Genomic DNA, 7,847 nt, shown 5'->3' with positions numbered 1-7,847 from the left:
AGAGCAGCAGCCTCCGGGCAGGATGGGGCAGGTGAGAGCAGCAGCCCCGAGTGCGGGCAGGATGAGGCAGGTGAGCCCAAGTGCTCCTTGCGAGGCAGATGCAACCTGGGCTTCTTGTCCCAGATTAAAGAAAAGCCTCCCTGGAGTCGGAGGCTTGTTCCCCTAGTAAACGCTGGAATACCGCTATATCACAGCAGGAGCCTCAGTGCATCCCTTGCCCTCCCAGTCCTGCACAGGGAGTGCTGTGATCTGGGCACTGAGCAGTGGAGGAATAACATGGATTTGGGGCATAATGAGCATGTCTGCATTTATCTATAATTTAACCTCTTTTGTTGAAATGGTGTAAAATAATGCACAAATCCAACAGGGATTAACACCTGGAGCCATTATTTTAGTTTAGCTTGATACAAGCCAGATCTAAACCAAGGTGAGACTAAGTTTTATATTAATTAGACCTGTAGACTTCAGTTTGTAACAAAATTGCTAAACCAGTGCAAGTTTGCATAGGGGCAACCTGGGAAAACGTGTTCCAACTTTGAGAAATTAATTTATTTTCCTCCCTGTCCATACAGAAACTAGAAATCTGGAAGTCACAGAAGAATGTCACTAAAGGAAGAACATTAGTTCAGGCAACTTTGTCTTTAGTCCAGCTGGGTGTCAGAACTCCTTTAACTTCAGCTCTAACAGTTGGATGCACAAGTGTGCTCTTGTGAGAAATAGTTGGGAAACATTAGACATGCAAGTGCATAATTCTGTAAAAGCTCATAGCTTAGCTTGTACCACAGTCTGTGCAATTTTTAAGCACCTTAAATTTTGATTAATAAAATTTGGTTTGTTCTGGCCATATTTAATATGCTCTTCTGTCCTGGTGTTTCATCATCCTCAGTTATTCCAAGATGGTGATACCAAACGTAACAGGTTTGACCAGGGAAAATTCTATTTAGTCAGCATGTACACTGTGTGGCCACTTAGTATATGCATGAGATCTCTGTAGCCTAAAACAGGAGAGCTGAATTCACAGCCAACCTTTTCAACAAGTGTTACTTAGCCTAAAATCTCACTTTCAGCTGTTCTCTTTCTTGTATGCCTTTGGGTATGGGCAGGGAAGGACTTGCCTACTGGATGAGCTATTGCAGCAGCAGCCTGCTCCTACCTGCCTTTTTTGTATTCTGCTTCTTGGGAGTTGGCAGGGAGAGCTCTGGAGTACTTAGAAGTAGTGATATTTCAGGCAATAGTAAAGTGCTTAGCCAGTCTTGAAAAAATTAAACCATAGCTCCTCTTCTCCATGGTTCAATTGCTTGCAGCTATTGCTCTCTTTGAGCTACTTAATTTGTATCATGACCTGTAAAATATGATCTCTAGGGAGAACAATCCAGTACATTGCTGTACAAGCACAGCCCTTGGCTTCTGTAGCACATGCAGTGTAATCTGACAGTACCATTGATTCGTATGCTAGCAGTGAGCACTTCCAGTATTTGCTGGCTTTACTGCCTCTAGTTTTTTGGGGACTTTTTTTGGTTTGTTTTTTTTTTGTTTTGTTTTTTTTTTTGGTTTTTTTTTTAATTTTAATGCACACATCACATTAAGTAACACTTCAGTCTCTGCCTGCCCTAAGACATGCTGAGGTCTGTAAACAGGCTCTTGCTTCTAGCAACAGTTCAGAGTATTTCTTCCTGAAGAAGTTAGGAAGCTCATCAGCAGAGAAACACATGAGAGAGGATTATCACAAGACCATCAAGAAAATAAGCACTTTATGCCCTCTGTCAGATATGAATGTGAGATAACCTAAGGGTTTGTCCTTAGGCTGTTGGAGAGATTGGTAAAGACTTCATGTCTTGTGGTAACTCCACAGGGACTAAATAATGGGCTGTCTATCATGAAGACAATCATCAGACAGCACAAGCTGTTCCTCATGGAAAAACTCTCTCTCAGGCTGAAGGGCTCAAAAGGACTTTTTTTTTATTTGAATTCTTAGTTTTCACAATGCTACACTTCAAAATGGCCTTACTCCCCCACTTTTTAGTTTGTACATATGCATTCCATAAGCTACTTCAGCTGTAAAATACAACTTAGTGATTCATTGAATTTCTTTCCCATTAATCTCTAACTCACTACTTAAATACAAATTCTATTTTGTAGAATTAAAAGGAACAGCATATAATTCACCTAGAACACAATATCATCAAAATAAATCAAGTGATTCCCAAGGAATTGCTTGCATGGAAACTGAAGTCACATCATTAATAGGAAATCTGTGGTCCACAATACTGTACGTCATACTTTGCACCCAATAAACTTCTTAAACTAATCATCTTTTAACACAAAGTACCAGAGAGCCAATGTCCCCATTTGAAATAAATGTTCTCCAGCTTGAAAAAGCACTTTTTAGCTTTAAGACAAAATATCCATGTAGTGTTCCAAACTTCCTTTATTCCCAATAACTCATTATACAGTTCCACCCTATCAAGGGCAACTTCATTATTGTAGAAATAATCTTCACAAGCTTCAGGCAGGACTTGGTGAAGATTAGTCATACAGATCCCTTATCTTCTTGTAATCTTCTTAGCACTGGTTACCACAAAAGAAAAGAAAAGAATCAGACCAAAGAAAAATAAAATAATCAAATAGTCCCAGCAGTAAAGTATCCAAATAGAGTTGTTTACAAGACTGGGACTTTAACCATCAGATAATCTGTAGTGTGTTGAAACAGAAAAGTCATGACAATGACAGACCATATTTATTATCTTTAGGATGTGCTTAAAAGAGTTATTTATGTCCATTTTAAGATATTTTTTCCTCTGGATAATCAACATTAGATGAAATCTGAGAAACACGGGCATGAGAAAAAACATCTCCAACCATTTGTTGTGATTTATGTCTTGTAAGGTACTCCAAGCAATTTGGATTTGGCTCACTTAAGTAATGTAAAAAGGCAGGAAAACAGTACTTTAGGCATTTAGAAGTATGGGTCAGTTTTTAAAGATACACTCAATTCCACTTCAAATCTGCCTTGGATTGAGTCCATAACCTGACAACTCACTAGTTTAAGAGGCCCCAAAAACTCAGCAACATCCTAGTGAGAAAACAAGTGTGAGAAAACCTATTGGATACTGTAAGTGATGACTGGTATTCCCTGAAAGTTTGCTCAATACTTTCCAAGAAGACCTTTCACCTTTCAAGGTGCCTGTACAAGATTATGTTATTTTTATTTAGTACCTTAAAGAGAAATGACAGCTGTAAGGAAAAGCCTGTATATTCTTGATATTTGGTATCAGAAGGACTATAAAATACTGTGCAGTCAGGACTGGCAGGAGATGGAGTGACATTACAGCAATTGCCACTCCTGTCAGTAAAACATATTGATGGCAGGATTTCAAGAGCAGGAAACAAGCTAAGGATTTTTGGAACAGAAATATTCTGCTGTTACTTTGAAACCATCATTTTTCAGTAAGGAAAACATCACTGTTTCTGCAGTTGTCTCAGATACTCAAGGCATTTACAGACTAGGAATAAATGCATTTTACAAGTAGAAAAAATCTCTTGATGCAGATAGGGTCTTTTTCCCTTTCTTATCTATACTGTGATGCTGTTAAAGCAAAACCTATTGTTATTAAGAACCTAATACTCAGCATCTTTGTGATTCATGAGTTATTCCTTCTTGGGTCCCACACAATTTCCAGGTCCACTGGGAAAAATGTAATTATATTTTAGACACACATGAAAAACTTGTTTCAGGAATCTTACAGTACATATATGTCTTAAAAGGACTTACACAGCAGATATGCCATTCACCTTTGTGCAAAAAGCAAATTTGAAAAAGTGCATTATAGAAACTACAAGAACAAGGATTATGCTGCTTTTCTATAACACACAGGCCTCTCCTTACTCTCCACACAGATAGATCATCTGTGTAAGAAATCTATCTGCAAGCAAATTCACAGAGATGTAAATACCTTAAATTAGGTTCTTGATTTTGAATCAGGGCAAAGGAAGGAATATATAAAAAATAATGATATACATTTTACAGAATCTTAATGTGCAGGTAAAAATAGTTACTTTCCACTTATGTTCTTCTCTTTGAACCAAACATAAGCAAACAATCCTTCCTTCTGATTTCAGTTTTGGAAGAAAGTCTGTATAACTTGACCTTTGTGTTCTGGTGCAGGTATGAATGCCAGTGATTTCAGTGGGATTAGCATTTAGTTGCTGACATTTTCAAAATACTATGCTAACATCCTTTTATTAAATGCATATTAAACCCTCAGAATCACTAAAAAGTAGCTCTGCCTTTGGGTATTACTAACTTTAAAAAAAAAATCCTATTGTAATTTTACTTCTTATAAATTGAAATTTTATATTAAAGTTTAATACAATAGGGGCAGATTTCCTCTAAGTCTTGCCTCTTTGCCCCTGCTTTCTTTAAATTCAAGGAACGTTGGGCCAAAAATGGAATCTTACTGAAAGATAAATTTTAGCTTCTATTCTGTATTTATATTGTCTCCTGTGCCATTTAAAATGGAGCAAATTATTTCAGTAGTCTTTGATTTTTATTGCACTATAAAAATAAACAGTTCTCATACTCAAAAAAGGGATTAAGACAAAAAAAATGCAGTTTGAAGAATTTGATCCTTATACAGCAACTCATACTGTCCTCCTGGCACTTCCATCTGTCAAAAACTAATTGTCAGATGAAAAATGTCTAGTACAAAATTGAGAAAAAATGGGGAGCTCCAAGTGTTTATGCTCCACATCCACAAATTAAGAGATTTTTTTTTTTTTAAATCTGACTAGCAAAATTATCAAGTGGCATGAAGTGTTTTAACCCTGTTCCTCAAGTGAATTATTACAGGTCAGAGAACTGAAAGGAAGTTCAGACAGACCATTAACAACCTCAGTTGTTTAATTTGCTATCAATCATGGTGCTTTCTTAATTATCAGTCAATAGAAAAAAAAATTATAGTAGTAGTGTGAGAAATAATAGTGACTGGTGTCAGAGTTCAGAATCATGTCCACTTGGATGGAAAAATCCACCAGCAATTTGCAAGAATGAGCTTAGGTCAAGCAAGGCATCAGCATAATGTAAATTTGTAATAAAAAAGTCAGACATTCTTAGCTTTCTTCTTCCACACCTCCCCCAACCAAAAAAAAAGGGAAATAAAAACTTCATGTGCTTGACATAACATGGCAAATAGGAAACTTTTATTCTGTCAGGCCATTCCTGAACAATGGGTACAATGGGCTGAGAGAAATTAGCAGAAGAACTACCAAGGGCAAAGAAAGGTTTTAATCTAGAAGAAATAAAAAAAAAATTGCAATTTTTAGTGGATGGATGACTTAAAGAATGTAATAAAAGAATGTATCATTGGAAATGGAAGAAACAGGTTAACAGCAAAGCATCCGTGACACAAATGTAACCAGATTCAAAACCAGAAATCAGCAGTGACCAGACTTGCAACAAAAGTGAATACATAATATCTGGGACACTGATCCAAATTATGACACATTTACCTGTGTGGCCACCTTGCTCTTGCCTGGTTTTGGTTTCCTCCTGATGGCTGCTGCTTGTCCAGCCTGGCAGGGAAGGACTGGCAGGTCCCAGCTCCTGGTGCTGCAGACAGGTGTCCAAGCACTGCAGACACTCCAACTCACACAAACTCACACGAGCAAATGTCACACCCCGAGGGGAAGGAACACAATGTCCTAAACCATGAAAAGCAGCAGCATTTAGAACTAACTCTCTGAGCTGTAACTCTGTAAAGAGGGAGCAACAACCTGCTGCAATAACACAACAAACTGCAATTTGCTGTGGGTGTTTCATTACCTGGGAGTTAAACTACTGATATCTACTTTCCATGGCCATGCACTTTTGCTGAGTACCACCTTTTCTAACATGGCTTTTCACAAACTACAAAAAGTGAGAAGGAATACAAAAACTCAAAAAGCCTGAGCCAGCACCTCCTATGAGCTTTTAAAGATTTAGCCATTCCTCAGAGCCAGCTTGGATATGAAGAAGGGATGCAAGTATCCTGTATAAATTTACATGTACAAGAGAGTCACATCTGTCATTGTTATATTAATAACTGTCATCATTTTTTTTTTTTTCCAGATACTCAAGATACATGAAAAATGGTAGCCACAACTGAGACCTATCAAGTAATCACATTGGTCAAAGGTCAGCTGAGGTCTCAGGAAGCTTATAAAATAACCCTGTCCTTTTCCTCACACACAAATCAAGGGGCAGGAGAATATGAATATATGGACACTCTGAAGCTCATGCACCAGAGTGCCAGACACAAGTGCCTGGGATCTCATCTAGCTCATCTTCAAATAACAGAACAGCATTTTCCTGCACATGTGTGAAAAAGTTAGTAAAATAATTGGTCTGTCTTGGTCACACTTGGGAAATGTCAAATAGAGAGCTCCTCAAAATCAAAATGCAGAATATAAGATCAGGCCCCTGGTCTCTCTTGGTCTGAACTATATCATTTTTTGCCCATGTAAAATTAGCCTTGTTTCAGAGGGTTATTAGATTCCAGGTACTGTCTCACAACTATGTATTTTCTTGTTTCTGCAATTACAGGTTTCAGAATTCTCCCCTGAACCATAAGGAAAAGAAATACCAGAAGGTTAGACAAAAATGTCCAGCCTTCTCAGACAGCTATAATGGTAACCTGGCATGCCTGATTTCCTATCTGGAGTTCTTGGTCAGATATTCCTTCAGCAACCACAAAACCCCACATATTCCATTGTCTCAAAGACTGTGATGATGAAATGCTGGCTCTTTCATTGCTCACTTTGAGACATCTTCTTTAAAATACATGAGATGAGAATTAGGTCCTGCATAGGGTTGGTATGAGAAGCTGGGACATGCAGCTCAGATCAAGAATGAAAATGAAATCACTGACAGAATTCCCCTGCTTCTTGTATACATACCAAAATAAGTTTCTCCAAGAGCTGTATTGATCCTTTTGAGCTGCATAGTCACATCCATACTTACAAAAATGCTGAAAAATGTCCTTGAAAACAAGACTATAGAATAGTAACTTAATAACTCTAAAGAGTATTATCTGAAAAACAGCCTATGAGTCAAGACTCAGTTTTTTACTGCCAACACCAGACCACACTATCAGATGGAACATTTTGGCAAAGTCTTATCTTATTATTCTGAATGCCTTTTCCATTTCGTAATACTATATAGGATTAGCATATGGAACCCTATTAAAATAGACCTGAATATTTACTATGCATATGTTAGTCTATCCCCTATGACACTCAAAGTTCCTGAAAGAAAACTACATGACTAAAATTCCAATTTTGCAATTTTTAAATGGTGAAAGCATGATAGATTTTAGAAATTTGTATTCCCTGGTATACAAAGGTCTGTTTTATGGAGTTTAGATGATGTACATGACAACTTTGTAGAGAAGTAAATTACAATGCTACTCATTTTATGGCCCTTTTACACTGGTATATTCGGCTGGTGCCAAATCCAGCACACAATATGATATTATAAATGTGAATTTAGTTAGGCTGGAGAGCATAAATGAATAAGTCACTGCACATAACATGACACAGATGCTTTAAATATAGAGTGATACACTGGCATGTGTCACATGAAAAAATGAGCAGCTTTCCAAGCTGTGCCACCTTTGCACAGAACAGACATCTACAGACCATTTCAAACTTTCATGGAAATGAAATAAGGACACACAAGAGTACTTGTTCATCTAAAGTCAGCAAAGGTTTTGTGTATGGAAGCCAAAATTCCTTTTTGGTTTTGGCTAGTAGTAGGAATGTAAGTTGATAAACTGAGTGTCTTCTAAAACATTTTTGCGTGTTTGGCATTG

Source organism: Erithacus rubecula, assembly GCF_903797595.1.
Source record: "Erithacus rubecula genome assembly, chromosome: 5".
Lineage (NCBI taxonomy): Eukaryota > Metazoa > Chordata > Aves > Passeriformes > Muscicapidae > Erithacus > Erithacus rubecula.
The sequence above is the reverse complement of the archived record's forward strand: the minus strand, read 5'-3'. Positions refer to the sequence as shown.